The following is an 18,895-nucleotide window of genomic DNA, read 5'->3' as shown; positions in this document are numbered from 1 at the left end:
ATAAATTGTAAACTTTGATTGTAATCCTATTTGGATTTATAACAGCCATTTATAACACTTTTTATATTTGTATTTTATTTAAGGCTGTCTTGCCCCCCTCCCCCCCCAGCCTCGCTGCTCGCCAATAAAGCTGGCGCAGGGGCTAAGGGATTTGAAGGGCCTGCTTGTACACCTAAGGGATTTGAGGGCCTGCTTGTACACCTTTGGGGACTGCCTCTTTTTGGGGGGGGGGGGGTGGGGGGGTGTTAGGAGCTGCTTGTATACTTTTTTAGGCATTCCTCTGAGAGGGGGTTGGGAGCTTCGTGTATACTGGGGGGGGAGGGCCTCCCTCGAGGTGGAAGCGGGGGGGGTTGGAGCGTTTCTACACTGTAGGGGCCTGCCTGTACACTTTTGGGGCCTGCCTTGGAGGGGTTGGGAACTGCTTGTACACCTTTGGGGCCTGCGTCTGCGCGGGGCGGGGGGGGTTGGGGGGTTGGAGCTGGTTTTAACCTTTCGGGCTTGCATCTGGAGGGGGTTGGGGCCTGCCTTTGGGGGGGTGGTTGTGAGCTGCTTGTATACTGTAGGGGCCTGCTTGTACACCTTTGGGGCCTGCGTCTGGGGGGGGGTGGGAGCTGCTTGTACACTGTTAGGGCCTGCCTTGGGGGAGGGGTTGGGGCATGTGCCTTGGGGGCATGGGGTTGGGAGCTGCTTCTACGCTGTAGGGGTCTGGGTCTTGGGGGGTTGGGGCTGTTTGTACACCTTTGGGGCGTGCCTCTGGGGAGGATGGGGAGTTGCTTGTACACCTTTGGGACCTGTGTCTGGGGGGGGGTTGGGGCCTGTGCCGGGGGGGTTGGGAGCTGCTTGTACGCTCTAGGGTCCTCTGGCAGGCTTTGGGGCCTCCCTTTGAGGGGGGCAGTTGGGAGCTGGTTGTACACCTTTGGGGCCTGAGTCTGGGGTGTGGGGGCTGGGGCTGAGGCCTGGGGCCTGGGGCATGCATCTGGGTGGTGGTGGGGGGGGGTCCAGTTCATGGGGGGGGTGGGTTGGGAGCTGCTTGTGGACAGTTGGGGTCTGCATCCGGGTGTGGCTGGGGCCTGCTTGTAGACTTCTGCAGCCTGTGTCTGGTGTTTGGGGGCTTTTCTGTAGTGTTTGGGGATCGCATTTTGGCTTTGGGATGTGTCTAGAGCTTCTGGGGCCTAGCTGTAGTGCTTGGGGCCTGCGTCTGGGGCTTTTCTGTAGCATTTTGGTAGCGTGTTTGTGATTTGGGGTCTGTATCCAGGGTTTTGCCTTTTTTGTAGTTTTCAGCTTTGTGTCTGTTTCTTTGTTGGTTGCCTGGGGTTTGGGGTTTGGATCATTAGTCAGTGTCATTAGCGTCGGGGGGTTGGTATGAAGGGTTAGGGTTGTGGTTAGAGTTGTTAGGGTTAAAGAGAATAAGGATTTTAGGGTAAGGGGATCAAGGTTGTGGGAATAAAAATGTTTTTGCACAGAGTTACATCGTTTAGAGGGAAGGAAGGTGGTATTGATATATGCTTGCAGTGATAAGAAAGCTTAACAGACAACCTTGTAAAATGCAGACAACCAGAATCCTTAGAGCAATTGGGTGGAAATCACGGTGTAAGAAACATTACCACCTCAAAGAGGAAAACAGTCAAGAAAAAAATAAAATTGACTAGTAACAGGCCAGCAGCTGTGTATTTTCTGTGAAGCACTGGATAGATTGTGAACATGGATTACCCAGTCAATGGGGAAACTGGGGAGGGTCGTGGTCACCGAGAGGAAAAAAAAAATTATATAAACTGTGTTATGGAACTAGTAGGTGGCTTGTGGGACGCCTGCCATTGCAATCGTGAATAAAAATGCTACCTCACTGAGATACTTGCCTGAGCCTATGGTATTGGTTACAGAGTGTTTCTAATAAGGTGTTAGGGTTTTAAGGTTTCAGGGCTAAGGCACTAGGGTTGGGTTTCAGGGTTAGGGTTTCCAGGGTTTAGGGTTAGGATTTTAAGGTTGTTAGGGTTGGAGTTATAAGGGTTAGGGTTTGGGGGTTAGTGTGTTAAGGTTTTAAAGTATTTTGTGGTTTTAGTGTTGATAGGGGTTTTAGGGTTAGGGTCTTAGGGTTTTAGTTATGGTCAGGTATTTAGGGTTAGGGTTTTAAGGTCTTATTTTTTTTTTTTAAGGTTAGGGTCTCCAGCGTTAGGGCTTTGAGAATCTTTACGTTTTGGGTTAGGGTTTAGAGGGTCTTAATTTTTAGGGTTAGGGCTTTTAGGCGTAGGTCTAGTGTGGTAAATTTTATCGGGTTAGGACTGTAAGGGTTTTTAGGGTTAGGGTTTCTAGGGTTTTTTGGGGTAGGGGTTAGGGTTAGATCCGTGGGAGCCGTAGTGTTAGGGGTCAGGGTTCTTAGGGGTAAGGCCCAATATTAGGGTGGAAGGCCAAACTAAGGGGGGAGCCCCCCCCAAAATTGAAGGGTCGAAGCCCCAATTTAGGGGAAGAAACGTCAAAATTGTGGGGTCCCCCAAAATTGGGCGGAAGAGCTCTTAATATTGGGGGAAACCCAAAAAAGGAGGGTGGGGGACTCTAAAATTGGGGGGACCCCCCCAAATTGGTTGTGTCCCCCCCAAAATTGGTTGTGTCCCCCCCAAAATTGGTTGTGTCCCCCCCAAATTAGGGGAGGAACCCCCAAAATTGGGTGGGCGAACCCCCAAATTGGGGGGAAGAAGACTTAAATGGAAGTGTGAAATTCCAGAATTGGATGTGGACCCCCCAGAACAGTCTTCAGGGGTTTAGTGTGGTAAATTTTATTGGGTTAGGGCTGTAAGGGTTTTTAGGGTTAGGGTTTCTAGGGTTTGTTGGGGTAGGGGTTAGGGTTAGATCCGTGGTTGCCATAGGCTTAGGGGTCAAGGTTCTTAGGGGTTAGGCCTAATATTAGGGCGGAAGGCCAAAATAAGAGGGGAGGAGCCCACCCAAAATTGAAGGGTTGAAGCCCAAAGTTAGGGGAAGGAACGTCAAAATTGTGGGGTCCCCCAAAATTGAGCGGAAGAGCTCTTAATATTGGGGGAAACCCAAAAAAGGAGGGTGGGGGACTCTAAAATTGGTTGTGTCCCCCCCAAAATTGGTTGTGTCCCCCCCAAAATTGGTTGTGTCCCCCCCAATTAGGGGAGGAACCCCCAAAATTGGGTGGGCGAACCCCCATATTGGGGGGGAAGAACACTTAAATGGAAGTGTGAAATTCCAGAATTGAATGTGGACCCCCCAGAACAGTCTTCAGGGGTTTAGTGTGGTAAATTTTATCGGGTTAGGGCTGCAAGGGTTTTTAGGGTAAGGGTTTCTAGGGTTTGTTGGGGTAGGGGTTAGGGTTAGATCCGTGGTTGCCATAGGCTTAGGGGTCAAGGTTCTTAGGGGTTAGGCCTAATATTAGGGCGGAAGGCCAAAATAAGAGGGGGTGAGCCCCCCCCAAAATCGAAGGGTTGAAGCCCAAAGTTAGGGGAAGGAACGGCCAAATTGTGGGGTCCCCCAAAATTGGGCGGAAGAACTCTTTAATATTAGGGGGGAACCCAAAAAAGGAGGGTGGGGGACTCTACAATTGGGGGGGACCCCCAAAATTGGTCGGGTCCCCCCAAATTAAGGGAGGAACCCCCAAAATTGGGTGGGTGAACCCCCAAATTGGGGGGAAGAAGACTTAAATGGAAGTGTGAAATTCCAGAATTGAATGTGGACCCCCCCCAGACCTGGGGAGGAATCCCCAAACTTGGGGGCGACCCCCAAATTTGGGGTTAAAGCCCCAGATCCCCGGGAGCTAAGCCCCAAATTAAGGGAAGGAACCTCAAACATGTGGTGAGAACCCCAACATTGGGGGAAAGAACCTTAATATTAGGGTGGCAGGCCAAGAAAGGATGGTGGGGGCCTCCAAAATTGTGGGGGGCTTGGAATTGGGGGGAATCCCCAAAATGGAGGGGGAACCCCAAAAGTGGGGGGGGGGGGCGAAGCACCAAATTAGGGGAAGGAACCCCAAAATTGCGGGGAAGAACTCTGAAATGGAGAGCTGAAAACCCGAAATTGAGGGGAAACCCCCCAAAACGGCGGGAAAACCCTCCATAAACACGAAACCGGTAATGTAACAGAGCAAAAAATGGCGTCCTACGGCACGGTGCGAGGCTCAATTTTCTGGGGAGTGCTGGGAAATGTAGTTCTTGGCCACCGGGTTTCCGGGAGTCCATATTGTTTTCCCAGAGCATGCCGGGAGATGTAGTTCTCGGACACTGGGCTTCCGGGAGGCCATGTTGGTTTCCCATCTTTGCTAGACTCCGGGTGCTCTGGCTTCACAGAGAAACCCCCAAACTGAAAAATGTACCTGCTAATATATTGGGCTCTAAATGTAGCCCTGGGTTAATTGAATAACAATCCCTGGGTAAGATTGAAGTGCAGGAGGGGTTGGCTACGGTTTTAAGAGCCGGTTTGCAGAAAAGGGATTTCCCGTTAAGAAATGGCATATACTGATTGTTCTCTTCCTTGCTCTGCCAAGACCTGAAGCACATCTTGGAAGCCAGGCAGAATCCGTGGAGCCAATGGAGTTCTCAAGCTCGACTTCAGCTTCTTCCCAGCTAGAAGAAGCAAGGACACGCCGGCTGAGTTCCACAGGCAACGCGCCCGTATCTGTAGACGAGGATTTAGAGATGCTACTTTGGGAACTCTCAGACGGCATACTGGAAGCCGAGCTCGACTTGGACCCAGGGAAGGATGAGGATGACCTCCTCCTTGAGCTTTCCAAGATGATTGATGATTGAACTGCATAGTCCTATGGTATATTAAAAAAAAAAAAAAAAAAAAAAAAACCAAAAAAAAAACCAACTCTTCTTCTTGTTGGATACCCTGAGGTGATCCTTTTTCTAACTGAGGCTTTGCAATGAGACTTAAAGCACAGTTGGAACTGGTAGAAATTGGCAGGATTTGCACTCAGTTGTCCTAAGTTTCCCTGCTGGTCAGAGTTAAGGTCTTGTGCATGGTTCCGTAAGTAGAGGTGGCTACCTTTGATATCAAGAGGACAAAACACTTGTTTCTTTTGGCACAGAAAGATGTCCATCGGCACGCTGTGGTGGCTGTGAATTGACGTAGTGATGGAGCGATGCTCTGAAGGCTTAAACGGAAAGCTTCTTCCTTCCGCCCCCCCTTGGCACAGCTCGATGTTGGGCACATTGTGAAGCCTGGGTGTTCTGATTTCTCGGACAGTTGATACCCAAATCCCGGAGTTACTATGTCAACTCTTGACTTTTATTTGTGTATGCCATTGTTTTGACTGTAATCTTTTCAGATGATGAAGCTGTAAGGGCGGGAGGGAGCAAAATAATTATTCTAGCGTTGTGGACCAAACATGCTGCCAGGAGTGGTGGTGGTGGGGTCAGCCCACCCGGCCTTACTTTCAATTATCAGGGATGATAAAATGGTGTGAAAAGCAGCAGCTCTGCGATACGGCTACGCTACCCCCACTCCCTTCTCTTGTGCTGTACCAAAGTTCCCCCAAGCTTTGGTTGGTGCTTTTTGCTGGTGACAGTAGGACTCCAGGGCGAGTAGTCGGGACTCTCCTGCAGTAACTGGGTCAATTAAGGGTTGGTTTAAGTGCCTCCTGGTTTTTAAAATTGCTCCCCTGAGCTGCTGGCTCTGCTGCCTGCTACAGCAAATGTTCGGGTGCCATCAGCGTCGCACTTGGGCGTGGGCACTGACCCTGCGGAGGAGAGCTGAGACTCGCGTGTATTGTGTACCCTGCCGCCAGTGATCGTTTTCCCCTAGCAGATCTATTTTGAATCATTTCCCTAAATTTTAGAGGAACTTTAGGCTCTTTGTGCTATGATTTGTGAAGCTGTAGGGGCCCTCAGGCATTTGCTGCTGGCAGAGGAAAACCGCTTGTCGAATTTTTTGTAAATACTTTCTGTTTGGACAACAACGCCTGGGGGTGTGTGTGTGTGTGTGTGTGTGTGTGTGTGTGTGTGCGTGCTTTGACGACCCCCTGCGACGCCCCAGCTCCGCGAGGGAAGCTTTGAAGCGGCTCTGGGAAAACCTCTGCGGAAGAAACCGCTGCTAGTGACTTGCGGAAAAGGGACTCCACAATCAGTGAGATTGTAAAGTAGGTATGTTTATTCAGCGCTGGGCAGCACGGGAGGTCGTGGGCATGAAGATTGATGACTCTTCCTCGTCACCGCTAGTTGACCTCTTGTCTTTGCACAGACTCAGTTGCTCCTTGGCTCTTGTCCATCTGCAGGACCAGTTTCTCCCAGTTTCTTAAGACAGGCTCACTCTCTTATTAGGAGACTGACCTTGGTAAGGGGCCCAAGGCTTCTTGCTTTAGTTAATTGGCACAATGCACCATAGTTAGCAAAGACGCTAAGTAGCATCCTAGTTTAACGCTGTCAGCGCTCTATCTCTACTTGATAAGATTCTCCTAACTCCCTCTCTCACTGGAGCCCACGCAGCCCTCCGTCCTGCCGAAGGACTTCACGGGGACTTCTGCCGGCTCCGGGTGCCCGCACACAGACAGAAATGGCTTTGAGAGAAAACAATCAGGAGGAGGAGAGCTCAGAGACTGCGGCCGGCTTCGGCCACCTTCCCCTCGCTTTCCCTCTCCGTGTTCAAACCGAGCACTGTTCTGCCGTCAACCTTCGCTGCCTCTGCCCGCGGCGCTGGGCTTTCGCGTGTGCCATTGCTCCTCTACATATTTTATCCTTCCTTTTGTAAGGAATGGTCCAGCAATTCGTGTCACTAAGGGATTTGAAGGGTTAACATCGAGGCCCGGGTCTAGGTGATAAGAGAACAAAGGGGTTTTTAGGGAAAAGTGCTGACTACTGCAGGGGATGTTGCTAGAGTTTCTGAAATCCGGCGTAGAGGCTCCCAAACGAGGAGGAAGGGGGAGCTGAAGGACAATTGAAGGACAAAAGCCTGAGAGGAAGACAACCAGCATTCAGCCCGAGCAAGCCCCGAGAGACCACCAGAGACTGGTACGCAGGCGCCCCTGGGAGGGGTTTCGGATTCCGGAAACCAATTCTAATAACCCTGCCTCTTCTCGAAGTAGTAATGAATATGTATTAGCCTGGGAGCATCAAAACCAGCCGCCTTACGTAACAGGCGTGCGTCCTGGGGGAGCAGAGACTCCCGGCGCACCCAGCGCTGCTTGCTTGCCTCTATTCGTTTAATAAATTGTAAACTTTGATTGTAATCCTATTTGGATTTATAACAGCCATTTATAACACTTTTTATATTTGTATTTTATTTAAGGCTGTCTTGCCCCCCTCCCCCCCCAGCCTCGCTGCTCGCCAATAAAGCTGGCGCAGGGGCTAAGGGATTTGAAGGGCCTGCTTGTACACCTAAGGGATTTGAGGGCCTGCTTGTACACCTTTGGGGACTGCCTCTTTTTGGGGGGGGGGGGGGTGGGGGGGTGTTAGGAGCTGCTTGTATACTTTTTTAGGCATTCCTCTGAGAGGGGGTTGGGAGCTTCGTGTATACTGGGGGGGGAGGGCCTCCCTCGAGGTGGAAGCGGGGGGGGTTGGAGCGTTTCTACACTGTAGGGGCCTGCCTGTACACTTTTGGGGCCTGCCTTGGAGGGGTTGGGAACTGCTTGTACACCTTTGGGGCCTGCGTCTGCGCGGGGCGGGGGGGGGGTTGGGGGGTTGGAGCTGGTTTTAACCTTTCGGGCTTGCATCTGGAGGGGGTTGGGGCCTGCCTTTGGGGGGGTGGTTGTGAGCTGCTTGTATACTGTAGGGGCCTGCTTGTACACCTTTGGGGCCTGCGTCTGGGGGGGGGTGGGAGCTGCTTGTACACTGTTAGGGCCTGCCTTGGGGGAGGGGTTGGGGCATGTGCCTTGGGGGCATGGGGTTGGGAGCTGCTTCTACGCTGTAGGGGTCTGGGTCTTGGGGGGTTGGGGCTGTTTGTACACCTTTGGGGCGTGCCTCTGGGGAGGATGGGGAGTTGCTTGTACACCTTTGGGACCTGTGTCTGGGGGGGGGTTGGGGCCTGTGCCGGGGGGGTTGGGAGCTGCTTGTACGCTCTAGGGTCCTCTGGCAGGCTTTGGGGCCTCCCTTTGAGGGGGGCAGTTGGGAGCTGGTTGTACACCTTTGGGGCCTGAGTCTGGGGTGTGGGGGCTGGGGCTGAGGCCTGGGGCCTGGGGCATGCATCTGGGTGGTGGTGGTGGGGGGTCCAGTTCATGGGGGGGGTGGGTTGGGAGCTGCTTGTGGACAGTTGGGGTCTGCATCCGGGTGTGGCTGGGGCCTGCTTGTAGACTTCTGCAGCCTGTGTCTGGTGTTTGGGGGCTTTTCTGTAGTGTTTGGGGATCGCATTTTGGCTTTGGGATGTGTCTAGAGCTTCTGGGGCCTAGCTGTAGTGCTTGGGGCCTGCGTCTGGGGCTTTTCTGTAGCATTTTGGTAGCGTGTTTGTGATTTGGGGTCTGTATCCAGGGTTTTGCCTTTTTTGTAGTTTTCAGCTTTGTGTCTGTTTCTTTGTTGGTTGCCTGGGGTTTGGGGTTTGGATCATTAGTCAGTGTCATTAGCGTCGGGGGGTTGGTATGAAGGGTTAGGGTTGTGGTTAGAGTTGTTAGGGTTAAAGAGAATAAGGATTTTAGGGTAAGGGGATCAAGGTTGTGGGAATAAAAATGTTTTTGCACAGAGTTACATCGTTTAGAGGGAAGGAAGGTGGTATTGATATATGCTTGCAGTGATAAGAAAGCTTAACAGACAACCTTGTAAAATGCAGACAACCAGAATCCTTAGAGCAATTGGGTGGAAATCACGGTGTAAGAAACATTACCACCTCAAAGAGGAAAACAGTCAAGAAAAAAATAAAATTGACTAGTAACAGGCCAGCAGCTGTGTATTTTCTGTGAAGCACTGGATAGATTGTGAACCTGGATTACCCAGTCAATGGGGAAACTGGGGAGGGTCCTGGTCACCGAGAGGAAAAAAAAAATTATATAAACTGTGTTATGGAACTAGTAGGTGGCTTGTGGGACGCCTGCCATTGCAATCGTGAATAAAAATGCTACCTCACTGAGATACTTGCCTGAGCCTATGGTATTGGTTACAGAGTGTTTCTAATAAGGTGTTAGGGTTTTAAGGTTTCAGGGCTAAGGCACTAGGGTTGGGTTTCAGGGTTAGGGTTTCCAGGGTTTAGGGTTAGGATTTTAAGGTTGTTAGGGTTGGAGTTATAAGGGTTAGGGTTTGGGGGTTAGTGTGTTAAGGTTTTAAAGTATTTTGTGGTTTTAGTGTTGATAGGGGTTTTAGGGTTAGGGTCTTAGGGTTTTAGTTATGGTCAGGTATTTAGGGTTAGGGTTTTAAGGTCTTATTTTTTTTTTTTAAGGTTAGGGTCTCCAGCGTTAGGGCTTTGAGAATCTTTACGTTTTGGGTTAGGGTTTAGAGGGTCTTAATTTTTAGGGTTAGGGCTTTTAGGCGTAGGTCTAGTGTGGTAAATTTTATCGGGTTAGGACTGTAAGGGTTTTTAGGGTTAGGGTTTCTAGGGTTTTTTGGGGTAGGGGTTAGGGTTAGATCCGTGGGAGCCGTAGTGTTAGGGGTCAGGGTTCTTAGGGGTAAGGCCCAATATTAGGGTGGAAGGCCAAACTAAGGGGGGAGCCCCCCCCAAAATTGAAGGGTCGAAGCCCCAATTTAGGGGAAGAAACGTCAAAATTGTGGGGTCCCCCAAAATTGGGCGGAAGAGCTCTTAATATTGGGGGAAACCCAAAAAAGGAGGGTGGGGGACTCTAAAATTGGGGGGACCCCCCAAGTTGGTTGTGTCCCCCCCAAATTGGTTGTGTCCCCCCCAAAATTGGTTGTGTCCCCCCCAAAATTGGTTGTGTCCCCCCCAAATTAGGGGAGGAACCCCCAAAATTGGGTGGGCGAACCCCCAAATTGGGGGGAAGAAGACTTAAATGGAAGTGTGAAATTCCAGAATTGGATGTGGACCCCCCAGAACAGTCTTCAGGGGTTTAGTGTGGTAAATTTTATTGGGTTAGGGCTGTAAGGGTTTTTAGGGTTAGGGTTTCTAGGGTTTGTTGGGGTAGGGGTTAGGGTTAGATCCGTGGTTGCCATAGGCTTAGGGGTCAAGGTTCTTAGGGGTTAGGCCTAATATTAGGGCGGAAGGCCAAAATAAGAGGGGAGGAGCCCACCCAAAATTGAAGGGTTGAAGCCCAAAGTTAGGGGAAGGAACGTCAAAATTGTGGGGTCCCCCAAAATTGAGCGGAAGAGCTCTTAATATTGGGGGAAACCCAAAAAAGGAGGGTGGGGGACTCTAAAATTGGTTGTGTCCCCCCCAAAATTGGTTGTGTCCCCCCCAAAATTGGTTGTGTCCCCCCCAATTAGGGGAGGAACCCCCAAAATTGGGTGGGCGAACCCCCATATTGGGGGGGAAGAACACTTAAATGGAAGTGTGAAATTCCAGAATTGAATGTGGACCCCCCAGAACAGTCTTCAGGGGTTTAGTGTGGTAAATTTTATCGGGTTAGGGCTGCAAGGGTTTTTAGGGTTAGGGTTTCTAGGGTTTGTTGGGGTAGGGGTTAGGGTTAGATCCGTGGTTGCCATAGGCTTAGGGGTCAAGGTTCTTAGGGGTTAGGCCTAATATTAGGGCGGAAGGCCAAAATAAGAGGGGGTGAGCCCCCCCCAAAATCGAAGGGTTGAAGCCCAAAGTTAGGGGAAGGAACGGCCAAATTGTGGGGTCCCCCAAAATTGGGCGGAAGAACTCTTTAATATTAGGGGGGAACCCAAAAAAGGAGGGTGGGGGACTCTACAATTGGGGGGGACCCCCAAAATTGGTCGGGTCCCCCCAAATTAAGGGAGGAACCCCCAAAATTGGGTGGGTGAACCCCCAAATTGGGGGGAAGAAGACTTAAATGGAAGTGTGAAATTCCAGAATTGAATGTGGACCCCCCCCAGACCTGGGGAGGAATCCCCAAACTTGGGGGCGACCCCCAAATTTGGGGTTAAAGCCCCAGATCCCCGGGAGCTAAGCCCCAAATTAAGGGAAGGAACCTCAAACATGTGGTGAGAACCCCAACATTGGGGGAAAGAACCTTAATATTAGGGTGGCAGGCCAAGAAAGGATGGTGGGGGCCTCCAAAATTGTGGGGGGCTTGGAATTGGGGGGAATCCCCAAAATGGAGGGGGAACCCCAAAAGTGGGGGGGGGGGGCGAAGCACCAAATTAGGGGAAGGAACCCCAAAATTGCGGGGAAGAACTCTGAAATGGAGAGCTGAAAACCCGAAATTGAGGGGAAACCCCCCAAAACGGCGGGAAAACCCTCCATAAACACGAAACCGGTAATGTAACAGAGCAAAAAATGGCGTCCTACGGCACGGTGCGAGGCTCAATTTTCTGGGGAGTGCTGGGAAATGTAGTTCTTGGCCACCGGGTTTCCGGGAGTCCATATTGTTTTCCCAGAGCATGCCGGGAGATGTAGTTCTCGGACACTGGGCTTCCGGGAGGCCATGTTGGTTTCCCATCTTTGCTAGACTCCGGGTGCTCTGGCTTCACAGAGAAACCCCCAAACTGAAAAATGTACCTGCTAATATATTGGGCTCTAAATGTAGCCCTGGGTTAATTGAATAACAATCCCTGGGTAAGATTGAAGTGCAGGAGGGGTTGGCTACGGTTTTAAGAGCCGGTTTGCAGAAAAGGGATTTCCCGTTAAGAAATGGCATATACTGATTGTTCTCTTCCTTGCTCTGCCAAGACCTGAAGCACATCTTGGAAGCCAGGCAGAATCCGTGGAGCCAATGGAGTTCTCAAGCTCGACTTCAGCTTCTTCCCAGCTAGAAGAAGCAAGGACACGCCGGCTGAGTTCCACAGGCAACGCGCCCGTATCTGTAGACGAGGATTTAGAGATGCTACTTTGGGAACTCTCAGACGGCATACTGGAAGCCGAGCTCGACTTGGACCCAGGGAAGGATGAGGATGACCTCCTCCTTGAGCTTTCCAAGATGATTGATGATTGAACTGCATAGTCCTATGGTATATTAAAAAAAAAAAAAAAAAAAAAAAAACCAAAAAAAAAACCAACTCTTCTTCTTGTTGGATACCCTGAGGTGATCCTTTTTCTAACTGAGGCTTTGCAATGAGACTTAAAGCACAGTTGGAACTGGTAGAAATTGGCAGGATTTGCACTCAGTTGTCCTAAGTTTCCCTGCTGGTCAGAGTTAAGGTCTTGTGCATGGTTCCGTAAGTAGAGGTGGCTACCTTTGATATCAAGAGGACAAAACACTTGTTTCTTTTGGCACAGAAAGATGTCCATCGGCACGCTGTGGTGGCTGTGAATTGACGTAGTGATGGAGCGATGCTCTGAAGGCTTAAACGGAAAGCTTCTTCCTTCCGCCCCCCCTTGGCACAGCTCGATGTTGGGCACATTGTGAAGCCTGGGTGTTCTGATTTCTCGGACAGTTGATACCCAAATCCCGGAGTTACTATGTCAACTCTTGACTTTTATTTGTGTATGCCATTGTTTTGACTGTAATCTTTTCAGATGATGAAGCTGTAAGGGCGGGAGGGAGCAAAATAATTATTCTAGCGTTGTGGACCAAACATGCTGCCAGGAGTGGTGGTGGTGGGGTCAGCCCACCCGGCCTTACTTTCAATTATCAGGGATGATAAAATGGTGTGAAAAGCAGCAGCTCTGCGATACGGCTACGCTACCCCCACTCCCTTCTCTTGTGCTGTACCAAAGTTCCCCCAAGCTTTGGTTGGTGCTTTTTGCTGGTGACAGTAGGACTCCAGGGCGAGTAGTCGGGACTCTCCTGCAGTAACTGGGTCAATTAAGGGTTGGTTTAAGTGCCTCCTGGTTTTTAAAATTGCTCCCCTGAGCTGCTGGCTCTGCTGCCTGCTACAGCAAATGTTCGGGTGCCATCAGCGTCGCACTTGGGCGTGGGCACTGACCCTGCGGAGGAGAGCTGAGACTCGCGTGTATTGTGTACCCTGCCGCCAGTGATCGTTTTCCCCTAGCAGATCTATTTTGAATCATTTCCCTAAATTTTAGAGGAACTTTAGGCTCTTTGTGCTATGATTTGTGAAGCTGTAGGGGCCCTCAGGCATTTGCTGCTGGCAGAGGAAAACCGCTTGTCGAATTTGTTGTAAATACTTTCTGTTTGGACAACAACGCCTGGGGGTGTGTGTGTGTGTGTGTGTGTGTGTGTGTGTGTGTGCGTGCTTTGACGACCCCCTGCGACGCCCCAGCTCCGCGAGGGAAGCTTTGAAGCGGCTCTGGGAAAACCTCTGCGGAAGAAACCGCTGCTAGTGACTTGCGGAAAAGGGACTCCACAATCAGTGAGATTGTAAAGTAGGTATGTTTATTCAGCGCTGGGCAGCACGGGAGGTCGTGGGCATGAAGATTGATGACTCTTCCTCGTCACCGCTAGTTGACCTCTTGTCTTTGCACAGACTCAGTTGCTCCTTGGCTCTTGTCCATCTGCAGGACCAGTTTCTCCCAGTTTCTTAAGACAGGCTCACTCTCTTATTAGGAGACTGACCTTGGTAAGGGGCCCAAGGCTTCTTGCTTTAGTTAATTGGCACAATGCACCATAGTTAGCAAAGACGCTAAGTAGCATCCTAGTTTAACGCTGTCAGCGCTCTATCTCTACTTGATAAGATTCTCCTAACTCCCTCTCTCACTGGAGCCCACGCAGCCCTCCGTCCTGCCGAAGGACTTCACGGGGACTTCTGCCGGCTCCGGGTGCCCGCACACAGACAGAAATGGCTTTGAGAGAAAACAATCAGGAGGAGGAGAGCTCAGAGACTGCGGCCGGCTTCGGCCACCTTCCCCTCGCTTTCCCTCTCCGTGTTCAAACCGAGCACTGTTCTGCCGTCAACCTTCGCTGCCTCTGCCCGCGGCGCTGGGCTTTCGCGTGTGCCATTGCTCCTCTACATATTTTATCCTTCCTTTTGTAAGGAATGGTCCAGCAATTCGTGTCACTAAGGGATTTGAAGGGTTAACATCGAGGCCCGGGTCTAGGTGATAAGAGAACAAAGGGGTTTTTAGGGAAAAGTGCTGACTACTGCAGGGGATGTTGCTAGAGTTTCTGAAATCCGGCGTAGAGGCTCCCAAACGAGGAGGAAGGGGGAGCTGAAGGACAATTGAAGGACAAAAGCCTGAGAGGAAGACAACCAGCATTCAGCCCGAGCAAGCCCCGAGAGACCACCAGAGACTGGTACGCAGGCGCCCCTGGGAGGGGTTTCGGATTCCGGAAACCAATTCTAATAACCCTGCCTCTTCTCGAAGTAGTAATGAATATGTATTAGCCTGGGAGCATCAAAACCAGCCGCCTTACGTAACAGGCGTGCGTCCTGGGGGAGCAGAGACTCCCGGCGCACCCAGCGCTGCTTGCTTGCCTCTATTCGTTTAATAAATTGTAAACTTTGATTGTAATCCTATTTGGATTTATAACAGCCATTTATAACACTTTTTATATTTGTATTTTATTTAAGGCTGTCTTGCCCCCCTCCCCCCCCAGCCTCGCTGCTCGCCAATAAAGCTGGCGCAGGGGCTAAGGGATTTGAAGGGCCTGCTTGTACACCTAAGGGATTTGAGGGCCTGCTTGTACACCTTTGGGGACTGTCTCTTTTTGGGGGGGGGGGGGGGGGTGGTGTTAGGAGCTGCTTGTATACTTTTTTAGGCATTCCTCTGAGAGGGGGTTGGGAGCTTCGTGTATACTGGGGGGGGAGGGCCTCCCTCGAGGTGGAAGCGGGGGGGGTTGGAGCGTTTCTACACTGTAGGGGCCTGCCTGTACACTTTTGGGGCCTGCCTTGGAGGGGTTGGGAACTGCTTGTACACCTTTGGGGCCTGCGTCTGCGCGGGGCGGGGGGGGTTGGGGGGTTGGAGCTGGTTTTAACCTTTCGGGCTTGCATCTGGAGGGGGTTGGGGCCTGCCTTTGGGGGGGTGGTTGTGAGCTGCTTGTATACTGTAGGGGCCTGCTTGTACACCTTTGGGGCCTGCGTCTGGGGGGGGGTGGGAGCTGCTTGTACACTGTTAGGGCCTGCCTTGGGGGAGGGGTTGGGGCATGTGCCTTGGGGGCATGGGGTTGGGAGCTGCTTCTACGCTGTAGGGGTCTGGGTCTTGGGGGGTTGGGGCTGTTTGTACACCTTTGGGGCGTGCCTCTGGGGAGGATGGGGAGTTGCTTGTACACCTTTGGGACCTGTGTCTGGGGGGGGGTTGGGGCCTGTGCCGGGGGGGTTGGGAGCTGCTTGTACGCTCTAGGGTCCTCTGGCAGGCTTTGGGGCCTCCCTTTGAGGGGGGCAGTTGGGAGCTGGTTGTACACCTTTGGGGCCTGAGTCTGGGGTGTGGGGGCTGGGGCTGAGGCCTGGGGCCTGGGGCATGCATCTGGGTGGTGGTGGGGGGGGGTCCAGTTCATGGGGGGGGTGGGTTGGGAGCTGCTTGTGGACAGTTGGGGTCTGCATCCGGGTGTGGCTGGGGCCTGCTTGTAGACTTCTGCAGCCTGTGTCTGGTGTTTGGGGGCTTTTCTGTAGTGTTTGGGGATTGCATTTTGGCTTTGGGATGTGTCTAGAGCTTCTGGGGCCTAGCTGTAGTGCTTGGGGCCTGCGTCTGGGGCTTTTCTGTAGCATTTTGGTAGCGTGTTTGTGATTTGGGGTCTGTATCCAGGGTTTTGCCTTTTTTGTAGTTTTCAGCTTTGTGTCTGTTTCTTTGTTGGTTGCCTGGGGTTTGGGGTTTGGATCATTAGTCAGTGTCATTAGCGTCGGGGGGTTGGTATGAAGGGTTAGGGTTGTGGTTAGAGTTGTTAGGGTTAAAGAGAATAAGGATTTTAGGGTAAGGGGATCAAGGTTGTGGGAATAAAAATGTTTTTGCACAGAGTTACATCGTTTAGAGGGAAGGAAGGTGGTATTGATATATGCTTGCAGTGATAAGAAAGCTTAACAGACAACCTTGTAAAATGCAGACAACCAGAATCCTTAGAGCAATTGGGTGGAAATCACGGTGTAAGAAACATTACCACCTCAAAGAGGAAAACAGTCAAGAAAAAAATAAAATTGACTAGTAACAGGCCAGCAGCTGTGTATTTTCTGTGAAGCACTGGATAGATTGTGAACATGGATTACCCAGTCAATGGGGAAACTGGGGAGGGTCCTGGTCACCGAGAGGAAAAAAAAAATTATATAAACTGTGTTATGGAACTAGTAGGTGGCTTGTGGGACGCCTGCCATTGCAATCGTGAATAAAAATGCTACCTCACTGAGATACTTGCCTGAGCCTATGGTATTGGTTACAGAGTGTTTCTAATAAGGTGTTAGGGTTTTAAGGTTTCAGGGCTAAGGCACTAGGGTTGGGTTTCAGGGTTAGGGTTTCCAGGGTTTAGGGTTAGGATTTTAAGGTTGTTAGGGTTGGAGTTATAAGGGTTAGGGTTTGGGGGTTAGTGTGTTAAGGTTTTAAAGTATTTTGTGGTTTTAGTGTTGATAGGGGTTTTAGGGTTAGGGTCTTAGGGTTTTAGTTATGGTCAGGTATTTAGGGTTAGGGTTTTAAGGTCTTATTTTTTTTTTTTAAGGTTAGGGTCTCCAGCGTTAGGGCTTTGAGAATCTTTACGTTTTGGGTTAGGGTTTAGAGGGTCTTAATTTTTAGGGTTAGGGCTTTTAGGCGTAGGTCTAGTGTGGTAAATTTTATCGGGTTAGGACTGTAAGGGTTTTTAGGGTTAGGGTTTCTAGGGTTTTTTGGGGTAGGGGTTAGGGTTAGATCCGTGGGAGCCGTAGTGTTAGGGGTCAGGGTTCTTAGGGGTAAGGCCCAATATTAGGGTGGAAGGCCAAACTAAGGGGGGAGCCCCCCCCAAAATTGAAGGGTCGAAGCCCCAATTTAGGGGAAGAAACGTCAAAATTGTGGGGTCCCCCAAAATTGGGCGGAAGAGCTCTTAATATTGGGGGAAACCCAAAAAAGGAGGGTGGGGGACTCTAAAATTGGGGGGACCCCCCCAAATTGGTTGTGTCCCCCCCAAAATTGGTTGTGTCCCCCCCAAAATTGGTTGTGTCCCCCCCAAATTAGGGGAGGAACCCCCAAAATTGGGTGGGCGAACCCCCAAATTGGGGGGAAGAAGACTTAAATGGAAGTGTGAAATTCCAGAATTGGATGTGGACCCCCCAGAACAGTCTTCAGGGGTTTAGTGTGGTAAATTTTATTGGGTTAGGGCTGTAAGGGTTTTTAGGGTTAGGGTTTCTAGGGTTTGTTGGGGTAGGGGTTAGGGTTAGATCCGTGGTTGCCATAGGCTTAGGGGTCAAGGTTCTTAGGGGTTAGGCCTAATATTAGGGCGGAAGGCCAAAATAAGAGGGGAGGAGCCCACCCAAAATTGAAGGGTTGAAGCCCAAAGTTAGGGGAAGGAACGTCAAAATTGTGGGGTCCCCCAAAATTGAGCGGAAGAGCTCTTAATATTGGGGGAAACCCAAAAAAGGAGGGTGGGGGACTCTAAAATTGGTTGTGTCCCCCCCAAAATTGGTTGTGTCCCCCCCAAAATTGGTTGTGTCCCCCCCAATTAGGGGAGGAACCCCCAAAATTGGGTGGGCGAACCCCCATATTGGGGGGGAAGAACACTTAAATGGAAGTGTGAAATTCCAGAATTGAATGTGGACCCCCCAGAACAGTCTTCAGGGGTTTAGTGTGGTAAATTTTATCGGGTTAGGGCTGCAAGGGTTTTTAGGGTTAGGGTTTCTAGGGTTTGTTGGGGTAGGGGTTAGGGTTAGATCCGTGGTTGCCATAGGCTTAGGGGTCAAGGTTCTTAGGGGTTAGGCCTAATATTAGGGCGGAAGGCCAAAATAAGAGGGGGGGAGCCCCCCCCAAAATCGAAGGGTTGAAGCCCAAAGTTAGGGGAAGGAACGTCAAAATTGTGGGGTCCCCCAAAATTGGGCGGAAGAACTCTTTAATATTAGGGGGGAACCCAAAAAAGGAGGGTGGGGGACTCTACAATTGGGGGGGACCCCCAAAATTGGTCGGGTCCCCCCAAATTAAGGGAGGAACCCCCAAAATTGGGTGGGTGAACCCCCAAATTGGGGGGAAGAAGACTTAAATGGAAGTGTGAAATTCCAGAATTGAATGTGGACCCCCCCCAGACCTGGGGAGGAATCCCCAAACTTGGGGGCGACCCCCAAATTTGGGGTTAAAGCCCCAGATCCCGGGGAGCTAAGCCCCAAATTAAGGGAAGGAACCTCAAACATGTGGTGAGAACCCCAACATTGGGGGAAAGAACCTTAATATTAGGGTGGCAGGCTCAAGAAAGGATGGTGGGGGCCTCCAAAATTGTGGGGGGCTTGGAATTGGGGGGAATCCCCAAAATGGAGGGGGAACCCCAAAAGTGGGGGGGGGGGGGCGAAGCACCAAATTAGGGGAAGGAACCCCAAAATTGCGGGGAAGAACTCTGAAATGGAGAGCTGAAAACCCGAAATTGAGGGGAAACCCCCCAAAACGGCGGGAAAACCCTCCATAAACACGAAACCGGTAATGGAACAGAGCAAAAAATGGCGTCCTACGGCAAGCTGCGAGGCTCAATTTTCTGGGGAGTGCTGGGAAATGTAGTTCTTGGCCACCGGGTTTCCGGGAGTCCATATTGTTTTCCCAGAGCATGCCGGGAGATGTAGTTCTCGGACACTGGGCTTCCGGGAGGCCATGTTGGTTTCCCATCTTTGCTAGACTCCGGGTGCTCTGGCTTCACAGAGAAACCCCCAAACTGAAAAATGTACCTGCTAATATATTGGGCTCTAAATGTAGCCCTGGGTTAATTGAATAACAATCCCTGGGTAAGATTGAAGTGCAGGAGGGGTTGGCTACGGTTTTAAGAGCCGGTTTGCAGAAAAGGGATTTCCCGTTAAGAAATGGCATATACTGATTGTTCTCTTCCTTGCTCTGCCAAGACCTGAAGCACATCTTGGAAGCCAGGCAGAATCCGTGGAGCCAATGGAGTTCTCAAGCTCGACTTCAGCTT

The sequence above is a fragment of the Anser brachyrhynchus genome, assembly GCF_964034855.1.
Source record: "Anser brachyrhynchus genome assembly, chromosome: 6".
Lineage (NCBI taxonomy): Eukaryota > Metazoa > Chordata > Aves > Anseriformes > Anatidae > Anser > Anser brachyrhynchus.
Note: the sequence above shows the minus strand (reverse complement) of the source record.